Source organism: Bubalus bubalis, chromosome 21 (genome assembly GCF_019923935.1).
Source record: "Bubalus bubalis isolate 160015118507 breed Murrah chromosome 21, NDDB_SH_1, whole genome shotgun sequence".
Lineage (NCBI taxonomy): Eukaryota > Metazoa > Chordata > Mammalia > Artiodactyla > Bovidae > Bubalus > Bubalus bubalis.
The window spans coordinates 34,255,198-34,272,695 of record NC_059177.1 but is presented as its reverse complement, the minus strand read 5'-3'; the positions used below and the strand labels follow the sequence as shown (position 1 = coordinate 34,272,695).

At 41.0% G+C, this 17,498-nt stretch overlaps 1 pseudogene; it reads left to right on the top strand.

Moving 5' to 3' along the window:
* Nucleotides 1-15,758: 15,758 nt before the first annotated feature.
* On the top strand, nt 15,759-16,127 carry LOC123331001 (annotated as a pseudogene).
* Nucleotides 16,128-17,498: the final 1,371 nt, after the last annotated feature.

Here is a 17,498-nt window from a genome sequence, read left to right as displayed (position 1 = left end):
CATGACTGAGGCACTTAGCACTCATTCATGCAAACTCTCTTAATAGAGGAAAGCGAGGAACAGAAGGGCACTTCTGGAGGAACAAGTGCTTTCTTAGAAGCAAAGGGAGAATGGGACCTTATGGAGACACAAATGACTTTTCTGTAAAGATAACAGGACCATTAGGAGAACAGATGGGATACAGGATAGTGACAGTTTGTGACAGTGTCTCTCTGGGTGTGATAATAACTTCTCTCCCAGACAGAAGATTAGAGTTGAGGAGGGCATTTATGACAATTGAGTTCTTTTGGGAGGCTCTGCCTTATTAGGCAGATAAGGGATTTCAGAAGCTCAGATGCCTTTAGTACAAAATAATTCTTATGCCAAAATGGCATATTTTGCTTTTTAAAATAGAGGTTTATTGAGGCTTAACTGAGTCACTGCACATATTAAAAGCATGTAAAGTGTTGAATTTTAGCTTGTGTGTACATGTATGAAACCAACACCACAACAGATAAGAAAATGAACTTATCTGTAACCCTCCAGAGGTTCCTTGTGACTTGTTATAATCCATTTCCTTTCAAATCAAGCAACAAAATGAATTGCTCAAAAAAAAAAACCAGTTAAGTCACTCGTTGAAACCCACTTGAAATCCTCCAATACCTTTTCACTGTCTTTGGAATAAAATACTTACTTGTCTGAAGGCATTAGAAGGTTGGTGGTCATCCATGGCAACCAACCTGTCTGATGTCATCCCTTTCCCTCCACTATCTTCTCCTGCCTCCATCTTCCCACCACCACCCCCAACTCCCTGCAGTCACTACACTCTAGTATCTCCAGCTTTCTCTCGGTTTCTAGAGTAAGAAAAACATATTCATGCTTCTGTGCCTTTCTACCTATTCCTGCCTCTGGCTGCAACACTCATTCTTTGATTTTACATGACTGGCTCTTCTCAATCACATCTCAGCTCAAATGCTATCTAAGAGCCATCTTGGACCTCAATATCTCTATTCCCCATCGCCAAGTCATCACTCATTCTATTTCTTTATAGCACCTCTGACTTTGGAATTCCTTGTTTATATTTTTATAGGTTTATCATCAGGATCTTCCACTGGGCTGCAAACTCCTTAAGAGAGTTTTGCATCCTTCACTCTACTCTTCTCCACTAGAACATTCTAAGTTTTCCATTCATTATCTCATTCCAAATCCATGACACCCCAATGAGAGAGGACCATTATCATCATTGTATGAAATCAAAGAAACTGAGGCTCAGAGAGTTTAAGTAATTTTCTCATAATTGTACAGTTAAGAAATAGTAAACCTAAGTAGCCTGGGCTACAGAACCTTCACTTCAACCTCTCTGCCCATTGCCCAAACTAATTAATTTCTAGGCTCAGTCTTAAATGTATTGGACAGGATCCATAACACCATAATTGGGTAGTTCTGATCAGAGATCAGATCAGACCAGTTGCTCAGTCATGTCTGACTCTTTGTGACCCTATGAATCGCAGCATGCCAGGCCTCCCTGACCATCACCAACTCCCGGAGTTCACTCAGACTCATGTCCATCGAGTCAGTGATGCCATCCAGCCATCTCATCCTCTGTCATCCCCTTCTCCTCCTGCCCCCAATCCCTCCCAGCATCAGAGTCTTTTCCAATGAGTCAACTCTTCGCATGAGGTGGCCAAAGTACTGGAGTCTCAGCTTTAGCATCATTCCCTCCAAAGAAATCCCAGGGCTGATCTCCTTCAGAATGGACTGGCTGGATCTCCCTGCAGTCCAAGGGACTCTCAAGAGGCTTCTCCAACACCACAGTTCAAAAGCATCAATTCTTCGGCTCGCAGCCTTCTTCACAGTCCAACTCTCACATCCATACATGACCACAGGAAAAGCCATAGCCTTGACTAGACGAATCTTTGTTGGCAAAGTAATGTCTCTGCTTTTGAATATGCTATCTAGGCTGGTCATAACTTTCCTTCCAAGGAGTAAGCGTCTTTTAATTTCATGGCTGCAGTCACCATCTTGCAGCGATTTTGGAGCCAGAAAAATAAAGTCTGACACTGTTCCCACTGTTTCCCCATCTATTTCCCATGAAGTGATGGGACCAGATGCCATGATCTTTGTTTTCTGAATGTTGAGCTTTAAGCCAACTTTTTCACTGTCCACTTTCACTTTCATCAAGAGGCTTTTGAGTTCCTCTTCACTTTCTGCCATAAGGGTGGTGTTATCTGCATATCTGAGGTGATTGAGATTTCTCCCGGCAATCTTGATTCCAGCTTGTGCTTCTTCCAGTCCAGCGTTTCTCATGATGTACTCTGCATAGAAGTTAAATAAACAGGGTGACAACATACAGCCTTGACATACTCCTTTTCCTATTTGGAACCAGTATGTTGTTCCATGTCCAGTTCTGACTGTTGCTTCCTGACCTGCATACAAATTTCTCAAGAGGCAGATCAGGTGGTCTGGTATTCCCATCTCTTTCAGAATTTTCCACAGTTATTGTGATCCACACAGTCAAAGACTTTGGCATAGTCAATAAAGCAGAAATAGATGCTTTTCTGGAACTCTCTTGCTTTTTCCATGATCCAGCGGATGTTGGCAATTTGATCTCTGGTTCCTCTGCCTTTTCTAAAACCAGCTTGAACATCAGGAAGTTCATGGTTCACATATTGCTGAAGCCTGGCTTGGAGAATTTTGAGCATTACTTTACTAGCGTGTGAGATGAGTGCAATTGTGCGGTAGTTTGAGCATTCTTTGGGATTGGAATGAAAACTGACCTTTTCCAGTCCTGTGGCCACTGCTGAGTTTTCCAAATTTGCTGGCATATTGAGTGCAGCACTTTCACAGCATCGTCTTTCAGGATTTGGAATAGCTCAACTGGAATGCCATCACCTCCACTAGCTTTGTTTGTAGTGATGCTTTCTAAGACCCACTTGACTTCACAATCCAGGATGTCTGGCTCTAGGTCAGTTATCACACCATCGTGATTATCTGGGTCGTGAAGATCTTTTTTGTACAGTCCTTCTGTGTATTCTTGCCATCTCTTCTTAATATCTTCTGCTTCTGTTAGGTCCATACCATTTCTGTCCTTTATCGAGCCCATCTTTGCATGAAATGTTCCCTTGGTATCTCTGATTTTCTTGAAGAGATCCCTAGTCTTTCCCATTCTGTTGTTTTCCTCTATTTCTTTGCATTGATTGCTAAAGAAGGCTTTCTTATCTCTTCTTGCTATTCTTAGGAACTCTGCATTCACATGCTTATATCTTTCCTTTTCTCCTTTGCTTTTCGCTTCTCTTCTTTTCACAGCTATTTGTAAGGCCTCCCCAGACAGCCATTTTGCTTTTTGGCATTTCTTTTCCATGGGGATGGTCTTGATCCCTGTCTCCTGTACAATGTCACGAACCTCATTCCATAGCTCATCAGGCACTCTGTCTATCAGATCTAGGCCCTTAAATCTATTTCTCACTTTCACTGTATAATCATAAGGGATTTGATTTAGGTCATACCTAAATGATCTAGTGGTTTTCCCTACTTTCTTCAATTTGAGTCTGAATTTGGCAATAAGGAGTTCATGGTCTGAGCCACAGTCAGCTCCTGGTCTTGTTTTTGCTGACTGTATAGAGCTTCTCCATCTTTGGCTGCAAAGAATATAATCAATCTGATTTCGGTGTTGACCCTCTGGTGATGTCCATGTATAGAGTCTTCTCTTGTGTTGTTGGAAGAGGGTGTTTGTTATGACCAGTGCATTTTCTTGGCCAAACTCTATTAGTCTTTGCCCTGCTTCATTCCGTATTCCAAGGCCAAATTTGCCTGTTACTCCAGGTGTTTCTTGACTTCCTACTTTTGCATTCCAGTCCCCTATAATGAAAAGGACATCTTTTTTGGGTGTTAGTTCTAAAAGGTCTTGTAGGTCTTCATAGAACCGTTCAACATCAGGTCCTTCAGAGTTACTGGTTGGGGCATAGACTTGGATTACTGTGATATTGAATGGTTTGCCTTGGAAATGAACAGAGATCATTCTGTCATTTTTGAGATTACATCCAAGTACTGCATTTCGGACTCTTTTGTGGACCATCATGGCCACTCCGTTTCTTCTGAGGGATTCCTGCCCGCAGTAGTAGATATAATGGTCATCTGAGTTAAATTCACCCTTTCCAGTCCATTTTAGTTCGCTGATTCCTAGAATGTCAACATTCACTCTTGCCATCTCTTGTTTGACCACTTCCAATTTGCCTTGATTCATGGACCTGACATTCCAAGTTCCTATGCAATATTGCTCTTTACAGCATTGGGCCTTGCTTCTATCACCAGTCACATCCACAGCTGGGTATTGTTTTTGCTTTGGCTCCATCCCTTCATTCTTTCTGGAGTTATTTCTCCACTGATCTCCAGTAGCATATTGGGCCCCTTCTGACCTGGGGAGTTTCTCTTTCAGTATCCTATCATTTTGCCTTTTCATACTGTTGATGGGGTTCTCAAAGCACGAATACTGAAGTGGTTTGCCATTCCCTTCTCCAGTGGACCACATTCTGTCAGATCTCTCCACCATCACCCGCCCATCTTGGGTTGCCCCACGGGCATGGCTTAGTTTCATTGAGTTAGACAAGGCTGTGGTCCTAGTGTGATTAGATTGACTAGTTTCTGTGAGTATGGTTTCAGTGTGTCTTCCCTCTGATGCCCTCTTGCAACACCTACCGTCTTACTTGGGTTTCTCTTACCTTGGGCATGGGGTATCTCTTCACGGCTGCTCCAGCAAAGTGCAGCCAATGCTCCTTACCTTGGACGAGAGGTATCTCCTCACTGCCGCCCTTCCTGACCTTGAATGTGGGATAGCTCCTCTAGGCCCTCCTGTGCCCACGCAGCCACAGCGTGGGGTTGGTCCTGCAGGCCAGCACCCCTGGCCTAGGGCGTGGGGGCGTGGGGTAGCTCCTCCCGGCGGCCACCCCTGACCTCAGACGCGGGGTAACTCCCCTCGTCGCAGCCCCTGACCTCGGACGCTGGGTATCTCTTCTCGGCCACACCCCCTGACCTCAGACGTGGGGTAACTCCTCTTGGCCGCCGTCCTTCGGGCATGGGGTCCTCCCAGCTTCTGCCCCTGACCTCGGACGTGGGGTAGCTCCTCTCGGCCGCGCTTAGCGCGCCCGTCGCAGCCGCCTAATTTGGCTTTCTCATCTAAAAAAAATAGGAATCATGCAGATTGTAATTCAGAGGAAAATCATGAGGTTAAATACTGATAGGCTAACACAGGTTAAATACTAGTAGATCTGTGCTTCTTCAAGTGAAATCTCTGGACCAACAAAACCAGTACCATATAGGAGGTTACCACCTCCCAGAATATTGGAAATAAAAGCAAAAATAAACAAATGGGACCTAATTAACCTTAAAAGCTTCTGCACATCAAAGGAAACTATTAGCAAGGTGAAAAGACAGCCTTCAGAATGGGAGAAGATAATAGCAAATGAAGCAACTGACAAACAACTAATCTCGAGAATATACAAGCAACTCCTACAGCTCAACTCCAGAAAAATAAATGACCCAATCAAAAAATGGGCCAAAGAACTAAATAGACATTTCTCCAAAGAAGACATAAAGATGGCTAACAAACACATGAAAAGATGCTCAACATCACTCATTATCAGAGAAATGCAAATCAAAACCACTATGAGGTACCATTTCACACCAGTCAGAATGGCTGCAATCCAAAAGTCTACAAGTAATAAATGCTGGAGAGGGTGTGGAGAAAAGGGAACCCTCTTACACTGTTGGTGGGAATGCAAACTAGTGCAGCCACTATGGAGAACAGTGTGGAGATTCCTTAAAAAACTGGAAATAGACCTGCCTTATGATCCAGCAATCCCACTGCTGGGCATACACACTGAGAAAACCAGAAGGGAAAGAGACACGAGTACCCCAATGTTCATCGCAGCACTGTTTATAATAGCCAGGACATGGAAGCAACCTAGATGTCCATCAGCAGATGAATGGATAAGAAAGCTGTGGTACATATACACAATGGAGTATTATTCAGCCATTAAAAAGAATACATTTGAATCAGTTCTAATGAGGTGGATGAAACTGGAGCCTATTATACAGAGTGAAGTAAGCCAGAAAGAAAAACACCAATACAGTATACTAACGCATATATATGGAATTTAGAAAGATGGTAACAATAACCCTGTGTACGAGACAGCAAAAGAGACACTGATGTATAGAACAGTCTTATGGACTCTGTGGGAGAGGGAGAGGGTGGGAAGATTTGGGAGAATGGCATTGAAACATGTAAATATCATGTATGAAATGAGATGCCAGTCCAGGTTCGATGCACGATACTGGATGCTTGGGGCTGGTGCACTGGGACGACCCAGAGGGATGGAATGGGGAGGGAGGAGGGAGGAGGGTTCAGGATGGGGAACACATGTATACCTGTGGCGGATTCATTTTGATATTTGGCAAATCTAATACAGTTATGTAAAGTTTAAAAATAAAATAAAATTTAAAAAAAAAAATATTAAAAAAAAAAAAAATTGCATTTTTCAGTCTCATCACAAACCTAATGAATCAGAAATTTTAGGGGTGGTACCCAGCAATCTGTGATGTAATCTTTCTTCCAGGTGACTGTATGCACAATAAATGTGGAGAGTTATGGGTAGGGTGAATTTTTTTTTAGTGTCTGGCACAAAATAAGTGAAAATAATGGGGGCTGTTGTTAATACAGCGAGATAAATAGTCCAGTGGTGCTTCTCTAGGTACATTACTGATGTTTTAGCAGGATATTTTCTTGTTACACAAGACTGTTCCTCACATGTCAATTTTCAGCATTCTTGGATCTTCGGCGCTAAACATCAGCTACAAATACTCCAAATTTTGTGACAAACAATATATGCCTTCCCTGCATTTCCCAAAACCACATTTTGCAGGTGAGGGACTCAGTTATATCACCAGTTAAGAACCATAACTCAGTAATCAGAATGGTCCCCTGATATGCTTCCTTGTCAGATTATAAATGGACTTCTGTGAAAGGGAGACGTTGGTATGCATTAGAAGAAATTTGAGTGGCAAAGCAGCACTGACATTTTGGATCCTCTGAATTGCCTATTTATCAGACTCTGCAGGGAATATAAAGATGAATTAGAAATGATTTCTGCCCTCAAGGAGTTTCAGCATAATTGGAGGAGTTAAAGTAATTGCAAAAATAATTATATCACATGGAATAGTGCAAGTCTCTAAGAAATGCCAACTGATATTGGAATTCTGAAAGAGTAACCACTAACAGCACAGGGAGCTAGGACACATTGCTTGATGAAGTCAGTATTTGAGACAATAAATAAATGCCTTTGACTAAAAGGATTTAGATTTCCTCAGTTTAACAGGGAGTAAATAATGACACTATGTCATTTTTATGGATAAGAAGAAACATATGCATGTGAGTAAAAGAGTGAGAGATACAAAGACATGAGGTGATTATGAGTAAAAAAAATCCTTTCAAAACTAATAATCCACTGTTTCCGAATACAAATCCACTAAAAAAGTTCTCAAAAATGCTAGCACCATCCTAGCACCTAGCATCTACCAACTCTCCACAAATTCTTATCAGTAGAGATCTCCATTTCTGCTTGCCAATCAGCAAGAAGTTTCAAAGTCTTTAATCAAATACTGCCTCCTTCATCAGAGATGGAAGGAGATGCTCCCAAAGAACTCCACATGTTAACAGAGGAGCACAAATGTTTTCAGCTTTCAAAATTCTCACGCTGTTCCTAGTCTTGGTGTTACTAGAGGAAAAGTGTGGTGGGAGGAGGGGAATGAAGACAACCTGTGATGCTCATCTGGGACATAGGGGTCTCCTGAAGGCTTGTATGGCAAAAATCATGAGCACCATGCTAATCAATTATTAATGGTGGCCTGAAAAGGACTGTGAGGCCACAGTTAGCAAGAAAGAATGCCATAAACAATTAACAATGTCTACCATGAAAAAGTGTTAACTTGTGATTAGAAAGAAAGTTTGCCCCATATAATTTCTATGCAGTGGTAAAAAAAAAAAAAAATGCCTTAAGCTATTATTTCATCAACAGGATAAATGAATCTGTATTAAATTCGGGGCACTTGATATTGGAATTCTGTTGAAGTATGTGATTTCTATTTAGACAGATCTACATAGAGATCTACACAGATCTCTGAAACATTGTCTTCCATCCTAATAGCATGTCCTTTTCTCCATTTCGAATCAGACTAGCAGTAATAAGCTGTACTTTGTTAGTTCATTCATTCATTCAGACTGTCCTTCACCTCTTGGTTACCTACTGCTGTGTAACAGATCTCTCCCAAACTTGGTGGTCTGAATCAACAATAATCATGTTATTACCTCTCCTAGTTTCTAAGGCTCAGAAATTTTGGAAAGGCTCTGATGGGTGGTTTTGGTTCAGGGTTCTCATTTGGTTTCAAGTCAGATGGTGGCTGGAGGGAGGAGAGGACAGGGCTGGGGCAGCTGGGGGATGGGGGAGTGCAGGGGGAATGCAGCTGGGTACCTCATTCTCTTCATACGGTTTCAGGGCCTCTTCAAGTGGGTTGATTTGGACTGCAAAGGCAAGATGTATCACCATGTATAACCTCGTCTCTGAAGTTACACAGTATCAATTCCACAGTATCCTATTGGATATAAGCCAAAAAAAGTGCCCTTCACCCCTCCAAGACTGAAGATGTGGAGACTAATTCTCTACCTCTTGATGAAGATGTGACTAGGTTTTATTAACAGAAAAACATGGAGGCTGGGAGATACTACTGTCATAATCTTTGGAAAATATGATCAGCCATAGTCACAAATGTTTGCTGAAAACCTGTGATGTGCCAGGCTACAGACATACTGAGAATCATGAAGACAAATAAGGTCCTTCCCCCTGTGAGGTTTATGTCCTACTGAAGATGAGTGAAGAGATGAACAAAAAGTAAACACGCCAGGAAGCCCATTTGGGATAGTGATAAGTGACATAAAGAATATTTAAAAATTAGAGTAATTGGGTCTAAGGGAGGTTTTAGAGAAAGGTGGTTAGGATAGGGCTCTCCTAATCAGAGAACTTAATGATGAGAGGAAACCAGTTACATAGACATCTTGGGGGAAAACAGATTCTAGACAGGTGGAAGAGCAAACACATAGCATGTGTAGTAGGAAGGAGTTTGGTATGCTTGAGAAACAGCAAAATGCAGAATAGTGAGCAACAAGGAAGCTGACACAGAATGAAGTCCGAGAAGCAAACTGGGTACAGCTCAGGGAGAGCTTCAAGGGTAAGAGAAGAATGGATTTTGTTTCAGTCCTCATGTAAGCTCTATGAGTGGAGGTACTTACTCTGCTTATTCACTTGTTGGCACCACATGACCCAGAACTCTGAAACAGCCGACGCTCATCAGAGATCTGCTGGACTGAGAATGAATCAAGGGCATCAAAACTCACTGAGGGAATAGTTAGCGTCACACTCCCAACCCAAGGCAAGCTCCATGTGGCAGGTACATTTTCCAAGGTGATAGAGTGGTTGAGATCTCATGTCAAATCTTTAACTTAAGACTGGCTGGGCTACTCAACTGCATCTATTACCACCTAAATGAAGATGCATAAGAGGGAATTAATTACAATGTGTCTTGCCCTGCTCCTGAATAATTAAATATTTTATTGTGATGTTACAATCTGAATTTATTATCCTTTGCTGGGGAACAAAATTAAACATAATGAGGGTTGTTAGTCTCCTCACAGTTCTGCTTGTATCCTGTATCTTATATCATTTTTACCACTTTGATTAATGAGTTTAATTTACTCTGACTGGCGTATGTAGCACTCACTGGGGTGGGGGGAGGTGAGACTATTAAAATCCTTTTAATTATACTAATAATGCCAAATCTGCATGTGTTAACAAGGGTGCACCATTAATTAGCTTTTGGAGGTGGTTTCTGGAAAGGTAGCAGAGTAGCTTTAAAGTTGCCTCGGTGATACCAGGAGATCTATTAAGCTGACAAACAGAGTGTGACATTACGTATTCCCTCAAGATGAAGAGCCTTTGGTATCTCAAGGTGTAGAAAATCGCACATGATAGATGGACACATCCTTAACTTGCTGTGTGGGATGACTTCTGCTTACCTCTCCAGGTCCACTGTTTTCCCTCCTCCCTCTGCTCTCTGCCCCAGGGCTGCCCTGCATGCAACAGATCAATGGGACTTGCAGGCACTCTGCCTGTTGGTTGGATGTGGCTAATGGAAGCTCAGCAGGAGATGGGGGTATTTATTCCTTGGCTTTCCCTGGACCTACAACCACTTTAGCTCAAGACAACTCTCCTTACTCATCTCTCTCCCTCTGGTTCTGCTAACATCTTTCTATTTTGGTCCCCTTTCGATCTAGAAGAGGTAATCGCATTCCCTCCAGTCCTGGTCCAGGTCCTTACACCCCTCTATGACTCTCCCACACCCTATCCCCATCTTTGTAAACAGTGCCTTTGAAAATGGACCCTCCCTGAAATAGCCTGCTTTGAGTGTACTGTTTCCTGTTGGAACTCTAATTGCTGCCCTCTTGTTAATACCAATGTTTGATATAAATTCTGTAAAAGTTTCATTAAAATTGACTGCATCATTCAAACAGGTTTCCATATTCTGTTTTTAAGATGAGATAGGATTATATTTAAAGGGTTATGCTTTTTCATATGGCCTTCCCAGGTGGCTCAGTGGTAAAGAATCCTCCTGCCAATGTAGGAGATGCGAGTTTGATCCCTGGGTTGGGAGATTACCTGGAGGATGAAATGCTAACCTCATTTCTCTACTGTCAATATTTGTTTTGAGAAAAACCTAGAATATTTTGGATGGCTGGTAGGTGGGAAACAATCTTTAACAGTTGAAACAAGTGCTTCTAAAAATAAACCATTTTTTAAAATTACATATTTCCAACATATATGAAATAAATATAATGCGGTCAACAAATTTTCTCCTCGGTCACTATTTTAAAAACAGCACATCAGTTATTCTCTAAGAGAGGAATACACAGGCCTCAATGTTTATGTGAAGAAGTAGATATTAGAAATCTATATTCATAAATCAATGTACAGTATACACCTGCACTTATTAAAAAAAAAGTTCTAGAATTCCAATTATTTGAGGAGAAAAAGGTGATGAAGCTTCTTAGCACCAAATTCTAAAACTTAGTCACAAATTTCTTTTTACGTTTGCTAGAGAGAAGTTGACACAGGAGTCTGTGCGAGGAACGTCCTTAGGCCCTGGTCTCCTTTGCCTGACCTTCCACTCTCATGCCCACAACATTTTTCTCCTCCAGGTTAGAGGTTTCAGTGAGGTCCTTGTGTCTCAGTTGCAGGGATGGTGAAGCCTGCTAGTCCACCCAGCACTCTTTCTCCCCTTAACACTTGCTAACAGATTTTACTGGGATTGGAAATGAATGTGGCCCCATAATGAGTTTTGGCCACTGAGATGTAAGCAGAAGTTATTGGGTAGGGTTTATGGACAATATACTTTAAATGTATGTCCCCTTGTCTTTTTATTTCCCACCTGGAAATTAAGTTTAATGGCTGGAACTCCAAGAACCATTTTTGAAACGTTACCCTGCAGATAGATGCCATATCCTCAAGTAGAAGGGGTGGGAGGAAAGGAAACGTGCTAGGACACTAGTGGAGCCATGGGTCTGCAGCAGCAGCCCTGGGTGACTCACCACTCGCTATGTCAGCAACTCTCCTGCTGAACCCACTGCTACCTGTACCTTAATGAAATGCCTAAGTAACACCCAGAGAAAATGACCCTGGGTACCATTTGCACCATCCGCAAGAGGAGACTGGCTTCTTTTATGATTAAGACAAATTTCTGAAATGTAGGTTTAGACAAGCTTTCACTCCTGAAGTAGGGTTAGAGTATAGACATAACCTTATTTTTAATAACCAGAATAGAAGATTTATCGATTCTCAGAATCCCCCTGTATATTTCCGTGGTTAGATCTTTCTCTGGGTTCTTGATATACTTTTTCACTCTAAGGTTTATTTCATATGATTTGTAATTTTTTCAATAGTCTTGCTAAAGATGACATACCATGTTGGATTCTTTATAGACTAGTATGTGTGATTCTGCTTCTTTTTGAAGTGGAAACTCACAATCTACCCTGCTATACTGTGAATCCACGAGAGCATGGACCATGTGTATTTTGTTTCCCAAGTACCTGGTAGAGCCACCTCAATAGACAAATGTTCAGACAGTGAATGAATAAAAGAAGAGGTCAATGAAAAAAATAAAAGAAAATAAGTTAGAATAGAGAGGCTTTTTAAAGGTTGAAGCAATGAGGGGAACTATAAAAGAATTTAATTTTGTCAAAGTGGGGGCTAGTGGGGAAGGGGCTACTAACTGAATCCTGTGTGTTGTGGAGTGAAGAAGTTAGGAGTTTGGGGACCAGGAGACAATGTCTATGAGCTCTATTTTGTCTCGTTCCAGAAGGCAAACTGGAACAGAAGCCAAGTATTTAATAATTTAAGTACTTTGGTGTGACAAAGACCCTAAGCAGGAGGAATGACCTCAAGAACCCCAAACAATCTCTACATTCTGGTCAAGGGTATTTAAGCTCATCACAATCAGAACAACAAAACCATTTTTAGTCACTCTTTAGTTAACAAATAACTCCAATCAGTAGGTATTAAGAGTGGGGAAAATGCACAGCAGTAATTCATTTCACAACTGTGCCCATGACCTTGGCCCCTCTGGCCCCTCTGCTAAGATGTGCTAATTCCCATCAATACGGTGCTCCCAAACCCAGCACCCAGGCACCCCTGGAGAGCGTCTCCTGGGTGTGACAGTTGTGCCTTTAAGCATTCTTGCCCTTCTGGTTCCTTGTTCTGCTGGCTCACTTAAAACAAGTATTATGTAATCATTCGACCCTGAGCCAAGGACACAGGCCTGCGGAGGCCCCAGCTGATGTGGGAGCAAAGCTTTTAGCTTTGTGAGGCTGAGGCTGCTGGGCTAAGCAGTATCCTAGGACTTATAGATGTTGCTCTTGGGTAGTTAGTTATTCTGTTACATTCTTTTCCTAAGAGGTGGACAAATCTTTGCAGATAAAGCAGTTACTTGTATACCCCAGTTCCACATGGGCTTGTTTATAACATACCACCAAAACGTGTTTCCCATGGAATCCTGAGATTCACAGGGGGCTTACGTGGTGATGGATGTGTTCCTCTTGTCTAGAGTTCTGAGTCACTCTGTGATTTGTATGAATTTGCTTTGCTCTCCGGTAATAAAATCAAATCTACAACTGGTCAGATTTTCTTTTCTTACAGGAGTAATGCTTATATTTATTATTCTGTGCCTGTTGCCAGACAATGAGTAGACTGGCCCTAGCAGGTTGGCAGGAACACAGACAGTGCAGTATAAAGGACACTGAAATAAAGGCAAGGGTACCTGCACTATGGCATTTCCTTCACCATCACCAGGTTCCTGATGCTGAGATAATGCTCAAACAACTTCTCTTTGGAGAAACTCTCCCTGATCTCACCGCATCCTCCCCTATCTCCCGTGGTTTCATCCTTCTCCTCTCTGCTCCTTGTATTTCCCTGAGTTTTACTTGATGAAGCTTTGCTTCAGATAATAAAGCAAACAAAACAACAAAGGTCTGACCTTGAAACACTTTTAAAGCGCATACAAACTGGAAGGTGGAATGAGGATATAAACATTCCCCGCCCCCTCCCCCGCCCAACAGGAGTATTTCTCATCAGCTCCATGTTAAATACCATGTCTTCCATCGATACCACCCTATTTGGATAACTTTCTTTTTGTTGTTTAAGCCCAGTTGTTTCTGCATTCCCCTATTCCTTGCCTTCCCTGGTTTGTGAAGGTCAGTCATGACTAAGGTGCCATCCTAATACTGGGGGAAAGATGTTGAATATGATTCTGGCTATTGTCCATCCTCATTCTTTACTGGCCTCCATGGAGGCGCCCCCTGTTCTGCTGGTCCCTGGCCATCCTAGACAGGTGTCTGCTGAGGTGCACCTGGCCCTGCCTGTTCTCTGGAGCTGGAGTCCACGACACCCTTCTGCAGCCCTCACAGGATGTTATTAGACTCAGAACAGTAGATCAGAAATGCACATGACACCTGTGACCATGGCAATGAATTTGGATATTCTTTCCTTCTAATACAAATATGTTCTTCCTATTCAAAAGAAGATGGCTCCTTATATTGTTTTGCCTCTTCAACGTCCATCAACAACTCTTACCAAAAGATTCTGCTTATCTGCATAGCAACAAACTCAATTTGCTTATACCTGTGAATCATGAATCTGCTTATGAACAAATATGTTTTGTTCATTTAAAATTTGACCCTTTATATCCACTAAGCCCTATATTTGGAAGGAACAAGATTGGTAACTGTTCTGTAATAAAATGTTTAAATACTTAAACATGTTAATATTTTATTAGTAAACATTAGAGTATATTCTACTCTAGGTGCAGATAATTTTATCTACTGTTGTCACTTTTAAATAGACTAACTAGGACTTCACAAGAAAACCTCAAGATACTTTAAGTCCTGTTTTTCAACTTGTTTTACAAAGAAAAATAGATTTCATTCGCATAATCTAGTAGTCATATTTAATTATACATATCTACATTTCAAAGAACATATTTGCCTTGAGCCAGGGAAAACAGAATCCCAACACAGTTCATATTGAATGTGTGCATCCTAGAACACCACATAGAAGCTGACATATGCACTGGAATTATTCATACCACTTGTATACTTTAGGGGATGAACATCTTGAAGATAAACTCAGAATTTTATGAATAGTAAGTCAAATCTTGATCTTTTTTTTGCAATAACTGAAAGCAGAGGGGGTAAATAATCCATAACAGCAAATAATCTAAAAATAACTTAACTTTAATTATGAAATATGTTGCGCATCTAACCCATTCCAGATGCAGCTAATGATGTTTTACCCAAATTCATAGTGAAACTGATTTAGATACATATTAGTGTGGGGCAAGTGATGGAATCAGGTAAGAATGTCTGGAATAAGATACAAAGACAAAGTAGATTCAAAATTCAAATATAATTCCATTGCTTTTTAACTTCCGGGCAAGTCTGTTATTTTAAAGAATCACACTTTTCACATCATTCTCAGAGGAGAGGTCTGATTGTCTCAGATGTAAGCAACTCAAATGTTAAAAGTCACAAAAGGCAGTCAAACACTTGCATTTATTTTATCAGTCCATATTCACCATTGGGCTTTCCCAAGTGACTCAGTGGTAAAGAACCTACCTGCCGATTCAGGAGACACAGGTTCAGTCCCTGGGTCAAGAAGATATCCTCGAAGAATGCATGGCAACCTACTCACACTTCTTGCCTGGAGAATCCCATGGACAGACAGAGAAGCCTGGCAGGCTACGGTCCACAGGGTCACAAAGACTTGGACATGATGGAAGTGACACAGCACGCAGGCATGAATGCATGGATCCACAATTAGCCCACCAGTATATCTCAACCAAATTTGACAATTTGGACTTGACCAAAATGACCTATAGTTTCCCAACTTTGTGTTACATATCTACATTTCAAAGACAGACACACTTTCTCTGCTCCTGTCACAGAATTCAACTCAGGAGGGTGAAACAGAAATGGTTTCTGAGGTTTGAAGTCTGAAAGAAATTACAAAAAAAAAAAAAAAAAAAACCCCAGAAATAACAACCAATAATAATTGAGCATGCCTTTCTCACTCCTCAGACATCTTGGAGGCTGCTCTTGGTTGGGGGTGTCCCTCACCTAAGGCAGGATGATGGTGGCCACAAAGAAAATGAAAAAGTCGCTGGAGTTAGTCAACTCTAGGCTTCAACTGCTTATGAAAAGTGAAAAGTATGTGCTGGGGTACAAGCAGACTCTGAAAATGAGCAGCAAGGCAAAGCAAAACTGGTTATACTTGCCAACAACTGCCCAGTCTTGAGGAAATCTGATACAGAGTATTATGCCATGTTGGCCAAAACTGGTGTCCATCACTACAGTAGCAATAATGTTGAACTGGGCACAGCATGTGGAAAATACTACAGAGTATGCACACTGGCTATTATTGATCCAGGTGATTCTGATTATCATTAGCAGCATGCCAGAACAGACTGGTGAAAAGTTAATCATATATAATTTTCCTTAATAAAACTGACTAGAGATTGTTTTTTTTTTTTAAATAATAATTGAGCCCTTCCTCTATGACAATAATCACAGCAAGAGTCAGACATGTGTCCTCCCATGACACTTTGAATTGTGTTAAGGTTTGGAAACTGTCAGAAATATTTAAGGCCCTGCAGAGCAAAGACAAACTGAGCTTGTCTCAAAACACCAGAAAGTACACGACACTCTTATACTCTGGGAAATCAAAGACTCAGAGCAAGGCAGAGTGAAAGAGAAATAATGATGTTAAGAAAAAGAGCTAAAGTAAATAAATAAGGTGCAATTTATGAGCTATCACTGTCTTCCACATTTGCCTTGTTTTGTGATGTCATGCCAGTACTAAAGCGTGTTTTACAAACCTTACAGTCAACATAGGCATTGAAATTAAGAGTAACACACTTCAGATGGATTAAGCTCGGTTCTGAGGCACAAGAATTGACAATAAAGTCTTTATTTCTTTATACTGGACATTGAAAAACACAACAAAAGGATCTGTAACTGATAAGCAAAGACAGAACACAGTCACTAAATTTTACTAGAGACCATTGCAGCCTGTTCTACCTTTATTGTCATAGTGATTTGCTTATTTTTTCACCATGAATGTCTTTCTACATTGTAGGCACAATGCGCATGTTTGTCTTAATCTCTCTACTAAACTCTAACCAATTTAAACTAAGAGATGGATTTATTTCTCCCTGAGAAAAAATAATGCCAAAGAAGTTAGCCCAGTGCCCTCCACACACTAGGATCTCAGTAACTACCTCTTGAACTGAACTTTGCCTGCAGATCACAGAGTCATGAAACACTTAACAGTCATTTAAGAAATGGGGTAGCCTAATGGTCTACAGCTAACTGCCTGGGTTCAAATCCTGGCTCTGATACTTACGAGCTGTTTAACCTTGGACAAATATCCCTTTGCCTCACTTTCTTCATAAGTAAAATTGTAATAATGCCACTGAGTATTAAAAATGTCAAGTTATATATAATACTTCAAACATGCTGGCATATATGTAATTATTACCATTATATTCTTCTTAATTTAGTTGTCCATGAAAATTACATTGGATTGAGGTTCCAAAGTAAGAAGAGATAATAAAAATGTTTCATTCCTCATGAAGGATATTGTTTGCAAGAGATTACAAACTTATAAATCTTCCTCTTTCTTCTGTTCAAGGTAAAATATGGGGAACCCACTACGGAAATGTCATCTCCTACTCTCTACACAGAGAGCTCCTAATTCATCCCCCTCTAAAATACTCATTATTTAAGAACATTAAACAGACAGAACTTATGGAAAAAGGGACAAAGTATGTTTTGCTTCTCAAGATGACTGTTTTTGTTGGCCATTACTTCT